This window comes from Castanea sativa, chromosome 5 (assembly GCF_040712315.1).
Source record: "Castanea sativa cultivar Marrone di Chiusa Pesio chromosome 5, ASM4071231v1".
In the NCBI taxonomy this organism is placed as follows: Eukaryota; Viridiplantae; Streptophyta; class Magnoliopsida; order Fagales; family Fagaceae; genus Castanea; species Castanea sativa.
Genome location: NC_134017.1, coordinates 37,583,246 through 37,597,981, shown reverse-complemented (window position 1 = coordinate 37,597,981; position 14,736 = coordinate 37,583,246). Strand labels below are relative to the sequence as shown.

Genomic DNA, 14,736 nt, shown 5'->3' with positions numbered 1-14,736 from the left:
GTGTTTGGTAATAACCTTAAAAATTGAGCCTTTTAGCTAAATATTGTAAAAATTAAAGTTTACTAGTAATAGGTCCGTGAGTTGCACTTTTTTTTTTTGAAAGTTTGTTGTAAATTAGTATAATTATTATTGTGATGCATGGTGAAAGCTCGGATTTGTGTTAAAAACACAGAAGCTATTTAGACCCCAAATTAATAAATTACGGCTAGATTGCTTTTACTCTAACTTATCTAAGTGCGGAAACAAGAGTAATCGAAGCGCAAACAACCGATACTACTCTAATGCATAAACATGAACAACAAACAATAAAAGTAAAACACAAGAGTAAAGGAAGAGAGATGCAAACACTAGATAACACGGCAATGTGTTATCGAAAAGGAAACCGAAGAACTCGGCGAAAAAACTCTCCGAAAAAACTATCCGCTGCCCTCCAAGTGGTAATCGATCCACTAGAGAATAAAGTTGGAGTACACGAATAACAAAAGACCCTCCAAGTCTAGTCTACCCAATATACTTGAGCCCTCCAAGCTCCAACTACCAACAGACTTCACAGAGTTATGTCTTTTCTAGCTTTCCGGATCCCGCAATATGCCCGATTGCATCCGCCAAGCCTCACCGGCTTCTTTTGGCAAATTCCCAAAGCTTCCCAAGTTCCAAAACACTCTCTGCACTCTAATAAGGTGTGGGTTGTGTTTGGGTACAAATCTCCTCTCAAGGTATGACAATGGAAGAGGAAAGGAGAAGAGGCTACAATGATTTCTCACTAAGGATTGGTAGCTCTCTCTCTAAAAGATGGGTGTGTGTGTTGTAGAAAACCTATCTAGGGTTTTTCTCTCTGAATGACCTCCTTACATATTTGTGGGTAATGAGGGTATATATAGTATGGGTGAAGGGTAAGAAAGTCACACTTAAAAATCTTTTAGGCAGAGAGTTTCACGGGTGTCTCGTGGGAAGGCCTTACTAGTGAGACAGTCGCGAAAACCTCCAGGCTGGCACGACACTTCAGCTTCCAGCGTATGCTTCTCACGTGGCTCTTTTGCGGGTTAGAATCTAGCGAGACAGTCATGAAATCCACTGATTCTTTATTTAAGCTTAAGTCGTCACCAACTTAATACTAAACCCAATACAATAAAATCCCACAAAATACAAATAACAAAATTAAAGCAATTACAACACTTTTTTTTTTTGTCATGGAATAAAGCCAACATAAAACATAGTTGTAAATCACAACTTTACAATATCCTCATTTGGCTATTACGTGACAAAACACCCTATGACAGACTCTAGACTTAAACGTGAGTTTGGAAACAATGGCAAAACTCACTCACACCTAAATATAGAAACTGTGAAGCACTTGGAACATATATACCTGTAACCTGAAACACTTGCACAAAACGAATTGGACCCTTAAAGTAAATCAAGTGATAAAAGGACAAGTATAATGTAACAAGTAAAATGCGATCAAGTAAACATGATATAAAACATATGAACAACTTGATCATACACCAAAACAGTCATATGAAGATGACTACAATGATCGCATAGCAAAGCAAATGATCATCCGAACATGCAATCATTAAAGCACAAAGACATAAGGATATATGCATGTCCAACACTCAACCAATGCAAAATACAAATGATATTTGCATTAAAGATACAAGATCTAACAAGGGTACAAGAACACACAACCAATGCAAAACACAAAAGGTATTTGCGTTAAGGATACAAGATCCAACATGGGCACAAGAGTGTTCCAACACAAAAACACGATTTAATGAGAGCAACAAAGCATAGATACTAAAAGTAACTCAAAGCACCATAAAGCAACGAGAAAACAAGCATAATATAAAATAAAGCAAAACAAGGTTTTTTCAAAAGATGTCTTCTCCCCCTTTTCTCCCCCTTTTCTCCCCCTTTATATATGCATCTCCCCTATAGCTTTCTCTCCTACCAATTTACATGAGGTAGAATTTCTCCCCCTAAGAATATGCACATGAGTCATATAGAAATGACAAAACACATCAGTATACTCTTTAGTATAGTCTCCCCCCTTTTGTCACGAATAGACAAATGAAACAAGAGGAAGGAAGGAAAGAAAAGAAGATATGAACAAGGGTATGATGCATGAGAGGTGCTAGGTGAATGAGAAAATGAAGCTCAAACGAAAAACAAAACATCTTTAAAAAAATGCTACAAAACATAAAGTAAACATGACATGCTAAGGATGATGGACCATGATATAAACTTGGGCATGAAATAGACACAAGAACATGCTATATGAGCTAAAAGGTCTAAAAAGACTTAACTTGCATGAGTGAATATAAAACATGTCAAGTGTTAGAGTGTGTACAGCAAAGGTGCATCTAGTGTGCATCTAGTGTGCATGTGAGATGCATGACCAATGCATGAAAAAACACTCATGGGGAAAAGTGTATAAAACACACCACCAATGATCAAAACATGATAAACATGAATAATTATGGTGATCCCCAAAATTTGGTACTCATCGGAGTCCAAAACAGCGAGAAAATGTCATTTGGGCATTTATCAAACACTTAGAGTGCACACACTACACATGTATGTTAAACAATGCAAGAACATATGATAATCTTGCGTAAATACATGTTATTTTTGCCACAAGGGGCCAACATCCAAAGCAAATTAACATTTAAAACAAAGCCCAATAAAAAAGATTGACAAAAATAATTTTTCCAACACCTATTTGAGAAAATCCCAACTATGAACATAAAATCCCCAAAAACATAATCTAAGGATCAAAATCAATAAAAAGAGTTGAAGACCTTAGAGATGTTAATGGAATGAAAAACACTTGAATTTAGTTGGGTTTTGATGTAGAAACATTAAAACAAGGGTTTGTGAGAAGATAAGAGAAGTTTAAAACAAATGACCCACGAAATGCCCTTTAAAAAGTTGATCTGAGAATTTTCGTTGGTTACATACTAGCGAGATACTAGCGAAATTTCGCTGGTGTCTCGCTTGTAAGCTTTACTCGTGAAACAGTCGTGAAACTCTCTATCCAAAGCTGAAAAACTGAAGAATTGGACCCTTTAACTCGTGACTGAGCTTACATCACGAAAACACCAAGAAAACATGTTTTTCACACAAAAACAACTTGAAAAACTTTGAAAAACATGAGTGATACAAATCACTTTCAAAAGAAAACAAAAAGAACAAAAATCTTTTTGGTTTGATCCACATAAGGTTGAGCATATACACATCACATTTGAACATGTACAATCACACATATGAAATAGGCATTCATTGAACAAAGTCTTGTGTGTTATGTGTGAGTATCAAATGTGGAATAGCCCTTAGTCTAGAGTGAAGCTTCAATGATCAATTCAATCAAGTCATACACAACTAGTACTAAGTCAAGTGGACTATCTCAATTATAGAAATGAACATATATGATCTTCCACAAGAATGATTACAAAACTTTGAAGCTTTTCATTTGGCTCCATTACAAAACATAACATATGATTATTTTTGAACAAAGTACATCTCATTTTGAGATCGATGCCTAAACTTTTGATATTTCAACTTTGTAAGTGAGTATGCCTTTGGCTTTTTGAGGCACCATACATTTCAATATAAGTCACTTTCCCTTTTTCCTAGTCAAATACTAGTATGTGCAACGGCTTTTGCAGCACAATATCTCTTTTTGAGATTTGACATTTGATGAGCTCTTTAAGCAAAAACATAAAAACATGGGAAAAGATATAGGCACAAGTCTATGCATGTATCAAGACCAACAAGACTATTGACTAATCATTCATGACAAGCTTGAAGATCGATTTACAACAATCACACATAGATTTCAAGATTTGTCCCACAAAGATAAATGTGCATACAAAACAAGCTAAGCTTGTAAATGCACTACGCCATTAGTACGAAAGTACTAGGCTAAACTCACATGTGATATGTGCTCAAACATAAACAATCAAACTTTTTCAATTTTGCACTTTTTATGTGGTTTTGGATTTTTACTCACACAAAACAAAAGCATTAAAGTAAGATTAAATGCAAAAACAACAAAAACAATGCATATAAAGAGATGCATGATGCACAAATGCATGACAATGAAGCATCTAATGCATGAAGGGTCCTACAAAGATCGAAAGAATTAGATCAAGAACCAAAAAAGCAAAAGCTCAACCATAAGAACCCTTCCTCATCCAAATGGAATGATTGTTTAGAACGAGTGTCTCATGAGAAGTGAGACGAGGGTTGGAAGAATGAGAACCGGAGATGCACATAGATAAGAAGGGAAGAACATCAAAAACTTTCTTCAACAACTTACCATTTTCCTCCAAATCCAGTTTTGCTTTTATAGCACAACTTTAAAAAAGCTCAAATTTATCTTTTCTTTTGATTCTTTTAAGAGCATGAAACTTAGAGCAAAGAGGTCTAAGATGACTAAAGACACCATAATGGTGACAAACAATGTGTTTAGGTCCACTAGGCTTTTTGGGAGGGGATCTAACAACATGGTTTTGTTCTCTCTTCAACTTGGGACATTGTGGTCTTATATGACCTATCACACCGCAATGGTGGCAAGTTGAAACAAACTTAGATCCATCCAAAACCTTAGATTGAGACCTAAACAGAGGCTTTGGCTTAAGAGCCTTTCTCTCCACTTTTTGGCTTCTTTTAAGTGGAGGAATGTACATCGATTTGTCTTTAGAGGTAGAACTCACAATAGGCACAAAATCGAGTACCACAACATGATTGCAACAAATGTTTTCATCATTTTTAAGACTCGGTTTAGCAATCGAACACTTGACATGCATCTTCAGAGATTCATTTTCACATTTAAGATCATCAACTAGTTTGTTAGACAAAACAAGTTTAGCATCCAAGTCCATATTCAAATAGTCAAACTCTTTTAGCTTTTCAAGAGAATTTTCAGCAAGTTTTTTATACTTTCAACCAATTTGTTGGATTCATTGAGCTTAGCAATCAAATCATCCTTTTCACACATAAACTTGCTTAAATTTTCATGAACCTTCTTAGCCTTTTTCTTCAAGAGTTTGACATTTGGAATATTAACAACACCCAAAGATTCATGTAACATGGCATCACAATCATGAAGATAAACACTCATAGAGGCATTTTCACAAACACATAACATGTTACAATCAACAACATCCATAGAAGCATACAAAACACTATCCATGGCAAAACACACAAAGAGATCAAGGATCACACTTCGGTAATGAAACCAAAACAAGTGTACCTGCTCTGATACCAATTGAAAACTCGGATTTATGTTAAAAACACAAGAGTTATTTAGACCGCAAATTAATAAATTACAGCTAGATTGCTTTTACTCTAACTTTTATAAGTACGAAAACAAGAGTAAACGAAGCACAAACAACCGATACTACTCTAGTGCATAAACATGAACAACAGACAATAAAAGTAAAGCACAAGAGTAAGGGAAGAGAGATGCAAACACAAGATAACACGATGATGTGTTATCGAAGAGGAAACCGAAGAAGTCAGCGAAAAAACTCTCCGCTGCCCGCCAAGTTGTAATCGATCCACTAGAGAATAAAGTTGGAGTACACGAATAACAAAAGACCCTCCAAGCCTAGTCTACCCAACGTACTTGAGCCCTCCAAGCTCCAGCTACCAACAGACTTCACGGAGTCATGTCTTCTCTAGCTTTCCAGATCCCGCAATACGCCCGATTGCATCCGCCAAGCCTCACCGGCTTCTTTTGGCAAATCCCCAAAGCTTCCCAAGTTCCAAAACACTCTCTACACTCTAATAAGGTGTGAGTTGTGTTTGGGTAGAAATCTCCTCTCAAGGTATGACAATGGGAGAGGGAAGGGGGAGAAGCTACAATGATTTCTCACTAAGGATGGGTAGCTTTCTCTCTAAAAGATGGGTGTGTGTGTTGTAGAAAACTTATCTAGGGTTTTTCTCTCTGAATGGCCTCCTTACACATTTATGGGTAATGAGAGTATATATAGTATGGGTGAAGGGTAAGAAAGTCACACTTAAAAATCCTCTAGGTAGAGAGTTTCGCGGGTGTCTAGCGAGAAGACCTTACCAGCGAGACAGTCGCGAAAACCTCCAGGCTGGCACGACGCTTCAGCTTCCAGCATGTGCTTCTCACGTGGCTCTTTCGCGGGTTAGAATCTAGCTAGAAAATCGTGAATCCACTTATTCTTCATTTAAGCTGGAGTCTTCACCAACTTAATACTAAACCTAATACAATAAAATCCCACAAAACACAAGGAACAAAATTAAAGTAATTACAACACTTTTTTTTTTGTCATGGAATAAAGCCAACATAAAACATAGTTGTAATCACAACTTTACACATGGAAAGTCATAAATTTTACTATTTAAAGTATCAGGTAAAATTGAAAATCTAACAAAAATATAATCATAATCCTTGGAAAAAAATTATTGTTTTTTCGCTTCTAATCGTTGCTAATCAATAGACATTACTAGTGAAACAATGAATACAATTTTATCTATACTACTATTTAAGGAGCTTCCCTTGTTTGAGTTACTCAATTTTAATGCCTAAAATATCCTCATCATACTCACTTACAAGTTTTTAACCAACGGGGATAAAGATGTAAATTAAAACTCCTATATTTTAAGACCCACAAAGTCACGTACATTTTGCTAGTTTCTCTCATTCTTCTTCAATTTGAAAACATTCAGTTTAACTCTACATTCTCTTCTTTCTTCTTCTTCTACTTTCAGATTTGGTTTCTAAACAATTTAAATAGACTTTGTCAGAGGCGTCAATAGCTTTTTAGGTTCAATCTTTTGGAAGTTCCTCTTTCTTTTCTTTTCTTTTGTTTATCATTGACTTTCTTTGAATTCTTACCTGCCATGGCTGCCAAGTATTCATAGCTTGAGGAGTACTTACTTTTGGATGAATGTGATTAATTAGGGATTTAAGGGTGTTTGACGATTGCTTATTACCTGTGGGTGAATTAGAAATTTCAAAAAGGAGGGTCTGTGCTTGGACTACCCATTTGTGAAAGGATATTGGTAAGGGCTCTTTCTTTTTGTTTTGACCTACAATTAAACACAAACTCTTTTTTTGGTTTTTTATTCAAAATATTATGCCCGCTACTTTTTTTTTTTTTTGTATATAATACCCTTTTTTTTTTCTTTTTTTTTCTTTTTTCTGAGTGTATTACACTACTAGGTTTCGTTTTTTTTTTTTTTTAATAAGAATTTATGCTTTTCTTTTAGGCATAAGGTGGCTACTTTTATTTTATTTTATAAAACATTACGCCACTACTTGGTTTCCGATTTAAATCAAACACAAACTCTGACAAACCTATACTATTATCTTTAATAACACGCATGCTAGCTATGGTTTAATCACTGGTTTATTGATTAAAGTTTCCTCTTGGTTTAATTGTTTTCCAATTTCAATCAAACACAAACTCTAACAAACCTATACTATTATCTTTAATAACTCCCACGCCAACTTTGGTTTATCGATTAAAGTTTCCTTTTTTTCAAAAAAAAAAAAAACTTGGTTTAACCCTAATTCTTTTATCTCTCTCAGGTTGACCTATGCACAAATTTATTGCATTGCATTAAAAAGGCATTGGAATGGAATATTAGATAAGTTTGGATCAGAGAATTTACAAGAAGGGCTAATTACAACTTATCCACCTATGATTTTGCTAAAATTTAAGTTGCCTACCAGTGGTTTGAAATTTGGCACTCTTTTTTTTTTAGAAAAAATTTGGCACTTTACTCACTTGAGGTTAGCTCAGTTAGGATTCCATTACCTATCTCTGTTAAAAGTGAGACTAAATATGTATTTTTGCTCTCTTTTTAGGTCTCTCTCATCTCAAAACATAAAAAATACAAAAGAACAAGAGAATACAAGATCAAAGATAAAAGTTTTGTAAAAATTAAGAAACCAGAGTTATTGGTCTAATGATTAAGAAACCAGAAGCTCAATTGAAATAAGGAGAGAGTCATTTGGCACACATGTAGGTAGCTTTCCTCCAAGGCGGAGAGTGCATCCCCTTCTTCTTCAAACTCTGGTTCGCTGCCTCCGATAATATCGAGTATCAACACTATTTGCCCTAACCAATCAGCTTTTCCCTCATATATGCACGGTAGAGGTTGCAATATCGCCTTGTACGTCCCAGTCAACCTCGCTATCTCAAACTCTGATTGGAAATCTATATCCATCAACAAGCTTTCCCCTTTCACTATCGAACAAAGTTTCTCTCCAAACTAGTTTGGAGAGAAACTCTACAAACTCATCATATATATTTATATTGAGTGTGAATTATGAAAATGTAACTGTTAGATTGCATGTTCCTTATGTTCTTAACATGCATATCAAATTTCGTTCAAATCGAATATTATTTACTATTTGATCAATTAACTTATTTTTTATATACAACTTTAGATTACAAAAAACTAGAAATGATAACATTTATTCGATGACATAGCAATTGACCTTTGATTTACTTGAAATTTTGTAAGCATTAAGGATGTAATAAGAACATGCAATCTAACGGTTAGATTTTCAAAATTCACACTCAATATAAATATATATGATGAGTTTGTAGGGTTTCTCTCCAAACTAGTTTGGAGTGAAACTTTGTTCTCCACTATCACATCTATATATTCATATTCCTCTGAACAACAACGTCACCATACGAACAATCTTAAATAATTCTTCTTCTCTTATTTATGAATAATCAAAACACAGAAAAGTGAGAGAATACCTGTTGGGTAAGAGGGAGATTTATCCCATTTGGATTTGCAAATAGAGGAATTATAACCAAGAGATGACAGTCCATCTGTCACTATTTTTCTTAGATCCTCTTTACTTTTGTTAATTTTTTTGTTCTTGTCTACGATTTTTGTCGTGTATGCTAACAAGTTTCTCTCCGCAACACTAGCACAAGGGGTTAAACTCTGTTCCCCCTTTAATAAACCACATAATAATTCTTTACTTTAATAAAATTCAACAAAAAGAATTTCCTTCAATTGAGCTTCTGGTTTCTTAATCATTAGACCAATAACTTTGGTTTCTTAATTTTTACAAAACTCTTACCTTTGATCTCGTATTCTCTTATTCTTTTATGTTTTGAGAGGAGAGAGACATAAAAGAGAGTAAAACTACATATTTAGTCTCATTTTTAATAGAGATGAGTAACGAAACTCTAAGTGAGCTAACCTCACATGGGTAAAGTGCCAAATTTCAAACCACGAGTAAGCAACTTAAATTTTAGCCAAACCACAGATAGGTAAGTTGTAATTAGCCATTACAAGAATCATTGTAATAAAAACTATATTTATCATTTGTATAAGGGATAATTATAGTAAACTCACCTGTGGTATGACTCATTTTCACTTTGCCTACCCGTGGTTTAAAACTTTATACTTTGCCCACCTAAACTTCAATTCGTTACCCATCCGTTACCCACCTCACCCTCAGACGTTAGAAAAACACATTTTTATTCAAAATTAGAACATAACACGGATCAAAAACACAAATCCACTTTTCTTTTCCTCATGAGCCTTAGAAACACAAAAATCCCTTGTATTGAGCTGGGGTTTTGATTTTTCTGATCATGCTTTCATGTGAGGGTGAGGTTTTGACTTTGGATTGTCTTGAGGCATTGAATATTCGAAGATAGATCATCACTAGGTACAACATTTCTGCTTTATGTGGGTTGGGGTTTCAAGTTTTGATGGTAGCTTTGATTCACAGGAAGTTGATAATCGTTGTCTTCTTTGAGTGGAAATTACTTGGGTTCAAGTGGGCATATGTGTACATATGGGACTTGTGTTCTGAGAACAAGTCTGATAGTGGATAATTTTGGGAGAAGGTTTCTGGGTTGTAACTGATATAAGGTAAGTATACTTTTTACTTAATCTAGTTGATTCTTGTGAGATTGGAATGTGATGTGTTCAATTTAATTTATGAATAGGTTGGTCCCAAATGCCCTTTCTTTAAATGGATTGATAATCCCACGTGTATGCGTGGGAATGAAGCTGCCCATTTGGTGCAACAAAAGCTGGATTACTACGGAGTGAGCTGCAACTTGCACATAAAAGGGAAAGAGCAGCTACCCAGACAGCAGCAGAAGCTACCCAAATGACAGAAATTACTCAAGACAGGGTAGCAAAAGTCACTGAGAGGGAGAGAAAGTTTCAAGCTTCCTCTGTTCAAGCCAAGGAGATAGCAATGAGAGCTTTAGAGTGCTTTTTTTTTTTTTTTTTGGTTATGCCGTTTTCATGTTTTGGCTCAAGTGAGAATGTTGAAATGATGAGATTGAGTCTGCCTAGTGGGTTGTAATATAAGTTGGTCCTCAATTATATTGTAATAGAATTATGTAAGATTTTTTTTGAGAATAAGAACTATGTAAGATGGTAGATGCTATTGGCTTGAAGCCACTTAATAATATAAGCCTTTTTAAGATAAAGTGTTATTTGTGTTAGATGCCGTTGGTATTTTTGTTTAAAGTGAATTGGCTACTTGTGAGGTGTGATCCGTTGGTGTTGGTGTTTTATTGGTTGTTGTGAGCTGTGTTGGTTTGTGCATAAAGTGCATTGTGAAGATAATTGTATTGAAAGTGAATTGTTTAAAGTTTAAAGTGCATGACAACTATTTGTCAACTTGCAAGAAAAGACAACAAATGCACACACAAACCTGCTATTCAACACAGACATCTGCACACATAAACAAACTCATATATGGGCAATTGCAATAATCAAAATAATAATTCTGAATACCTGTCATTAAGTTGGGAAATTGTATACATATTTAAGGTGGCATTGAATAATCTTTCATCAACTACCAGTACATATAAGGCATTTGGTACAACAACCAAAACAGTTGCACCTGCCCATTGTTTACAAAACTTACAAAAATACAAAAAGTGTTTGAACAGCTATATAAAAAAGTGTCCTGCCATTGTCTACAAATCCCAACAGTTTTTGCCCTACCATTGTCTACAAACTACATAAAACCCTAACACTACATAACTTTAATACATAGCAACAAAAGTGGCTTGACTTAGTCTTCATTTACTGCTTCTGCCTCTCCCACCACAACTGGCCTTTCTACCATTTGTTTTAATATTTCTGAGTCCTAGTTGCATCACCCCTTCCTCTCAAAGCAGCTTTTCTGGTATCAGGTGGTCTTGTAGGCTACAAAGTACAAGAATTCACATGTTAGCTACCAGTATCACAGTTTTATGAATAAAACATCAAACCTAACACTCTAGTACCTGTGATGATGGTGCTCTGCTGTCCCATGTTTTTGCAGGGGTGTGTTGTGCTAGCTAGCTTGAAGAGAACCAAGGAACTCCTCTAACTGTGTATTAAAGTCTGAAGAGTACCACTGACTTGGGTTCTGTGACCATGGAGTTGGTGGCTATGACCATGAAGCTTGTGGCTATGGCCATGGAGCTTGTGGCTATGGAGCTTATGGCTGTGGAGCTGGAGCTTGTGGCTGTGGAGCTGGTGGCTGTGACCCTGCTGCCTGGTTGGATGAGGATGAGGCCATAGTGTAAGGCTGATGTGTTGGTGGGGGCTAAGATGATGCTAAGGGTTGAGATGAGGATGGGGCTTGGGAAGCAGATTGGGCTTGAGCTGAGGATTGGGTCTGTGATGAAGATGGGACCTAGGATCCTTGTCTGCATGTAGAAGGCCTATTACTTCCCTATAATCAAATATGAGCATGTTTTTACAATGTCAGTTATTGGCATTTTGCATTTGAATAACATTTTTTTGTAAAAACTTATAGATTTCCCTTTCTGCAATCTTTGCCTCCTCTCCCATGGTGTCTCACTAGTGACATTGGCCTTCCATCCCCTTGCATTGTTCCCTTCCTTCTAACACCTTCCACACCTTACTAGCTTGTTTGCTCTAGACACCTTATAAGGGTTCCTTGGCTTATCAACGTCTCTCTTCCTCTTCATAGATGGCCTGCCTAGTGGCTTATAGATAGTAGGTGCAACAGGCTTGGGTTGGCCACTTGACATCCACTCAGACTGGCCAGGCAGAGGAGGTATGGGTGTCTTGTATGTCTCCACAAAAGCATCCTTGTAGTAGCATAGATGGGTGCAATCTTCTGGTTTCTCATGATTCACAAAAATGGCTGCAACTCAATGCTTGCAGGGGATTTCTGTCAAGTCCTATGCTCTACAAATACATGTCTTCCTTACCAAGTCCACCACATGCCATTTCCTCTTATTGTCAACCTCATACGCAATCCTCCCAAATGGCATTGCACAAAAACTCTTAGACTCTAATTTTAACTTCTCCAACTTGTCCTGTATGCTTGGACACAACTTGCCACCATACTTTTCTATGCCAATCTTCTTTATATACAGCCTGCTCATAAGCCTAACTCTGATCCACTCAAACATTGATAAGATGATCTTGTCTCTAGCCTTCATAATCATAGAGTTAAAACTCTCACTCAGATTGTTTACCAAACAATTTGTCAAAGCTCTTAAAGAAAAGTGGAATCTAGTCTACTGTGTAGGCTCTATATCAGCCAGGTACTACCATGCTTCTTCATCCAAACTCTTAAAAAAGTCCCTCCCCGCTCAAATTCCCTTGCTGATGTTGTACCAGCACACCTCCACAGTACACTCTTCAACTCCATGCCCTTGTGATTAACCTTGAAGTTGTTGTATATGTGCTTCACACATTACTTGTGCTCCACATTTGGGAATAGAGTCTCCATTGCAGTTAGAAGGCCTTGCAATCAAGTAAGCAAGTAAGCAAGTAAGCATTCAATGTCAGCAAGTAAGCATGTAATGAAGTCATGAACATGAACTAGATGAGAATACCTTTTGCCTGTCACTAATGAATACCAAATTGAGCTTTTCTGGCCTGCCAATGTCATTTGCAAACTGTTCCAAGAACCAGATCCAGTTGTCCTTGTTCTCTTGCTCAACCATGGCCATGTCCACTAGGAATATTGTCATTTCCATCCTTGGTAGTGGTAGACAATAATTTCCCACCAAATCTACCCTTCAAGTGTCATCCATCCAGCCCAAAAAAAGGGTCTACAACCACCTAGAAAGCCAACCTTCTGAGCATTGTACCTAATGTACATCCTCTTAAACTTGGGTTCTACATTATCATTTTCCATCTCTGTTTGTAGAATCACCTTGCTTCCTACATCTGTCCTTTTTATCATTTCTGCATAATCTCTAAGTAGGCCATGCTGAGCCTCTTCATTCTCAGTAACCAACCCCCTAGCTGCCTTCCTTGATCTATACACCTGACTAATACTTAAATCAACTGAAATCTGCTACATCACATGGTGCTTAACACCTGAGACCTCCCAATTAGGATTCTTACCAAAATCCTCCAAATACTTGTTTGCCATATAGGCTGATGTAACTTGCTCATTTTGAAATGTTAGGGGGCAGGTACACTCAAGATAAAGTGTCTTGATCTCAAATGTGCACTCTCCAATCACCATTGAGGCATAACACCTCCATCCACAATTGTTCTTACAATGTACAGAAATCTTGTTATTCTCATTCAACTTCCACTTGATATCAATGTGATGCTGAATCACATACTCCCTCAAAGCCTTCCTAAACACCTTGGATTTTGGGAACTTCATCCCTTTTACCAACCTAAAATTTTCCATATCAGTCCTTTTATTGAACTCCAAATTTCCAGGCCTTTGCTCATCATCAGAACCATCTACACTTGCAATATCATCCTCTAAAGCTAGTTCAACCCATTCTTGACCTAAATCTATGTTTGGAGGAGGAACATTGCTTGGGCCAGGTTCATCTGTGTTTGGCTGAAGTGTATTAGTGTTTGGATAAGGTGTATTAGTGGTTAGTTGTGGTGTATCAGTAGTTGGAATAGTGTTAGGCTCAAATGGCACTGAGTGAGGTGGAGAAGACTCACCAAAAATGTCATCAACAAAGTCTTCTCCTTCCAGATCTTCATTCAACCAATCAAACTCCACCTCTACCCCTACACTACCATCACCCCTTGTAGCAGCTCCTACACCAACCCCTATACCTGCCCCTGCACCCCCTGTAGCAACCCCTGCACCAGCTCCTGCACCACTCCCTACACCATCAAGAACTTCAACTGCAAGTGGAGTATGACCACTCTCCACATACAGTATGATGGTGTCTCTTGGTCCTCCCTCATTAAGCTTGCACATGGGCACCACATCTTGATCATCTTTTATGAGCCTCAAGTCTTGCTCCAGGTTGCCCCCAAGACCTAAATAATAAACCCTACACGGTTCATCAATACCCAATTCCTCACATATACCTTATATTTCAAAATAACTAAGCCTATCAGGATCCCTAAACGCTATTTCAACTTTCCCTCCAAAGTATTCTAAACTAGGGTTCCACAGAAAAGTACCCCCATAATGTACCTCAAATTTCACTTCCTCATCATCCATCTACAATAACAAATTACCATTTGACATGTACACAATTAACAATTAAAGAATTGTAAACAATAGACACAAAAGAGTAAACACTTGCATGTTTTTGTCTTGCTTTCGGGATGCAACACACACATCAGAAGGACCACATTTTCTACTTTGCTTTTGATTCTGTTTTACTAAATTTAAACACTAAAATTTAAACCAACAGAAACTTGGGTCCACGATGAGACACAATGACCGCGACAGACAAAATGCCTATAAGCAAACACAAATCCAAATAACAGGTGGTCACATTTTTCATAAACATC

The 14,736-nt window shown here is 36.7% G+C and overlaps 1 pseudogene; it reads right to left on the bottom strand.

Moving 5' to 3' along the window:
• Nucleotides 1-7,970: 7,970 nt before the first annotated feature.
• Nucleotides 7,971-11,298, bottom strand: LOC142635135 (uncharacterized; annotated as a pseudogene).
• Between the last annotated feature and the right edge of the window lie 3,438 nt (nt 11,299-14,736).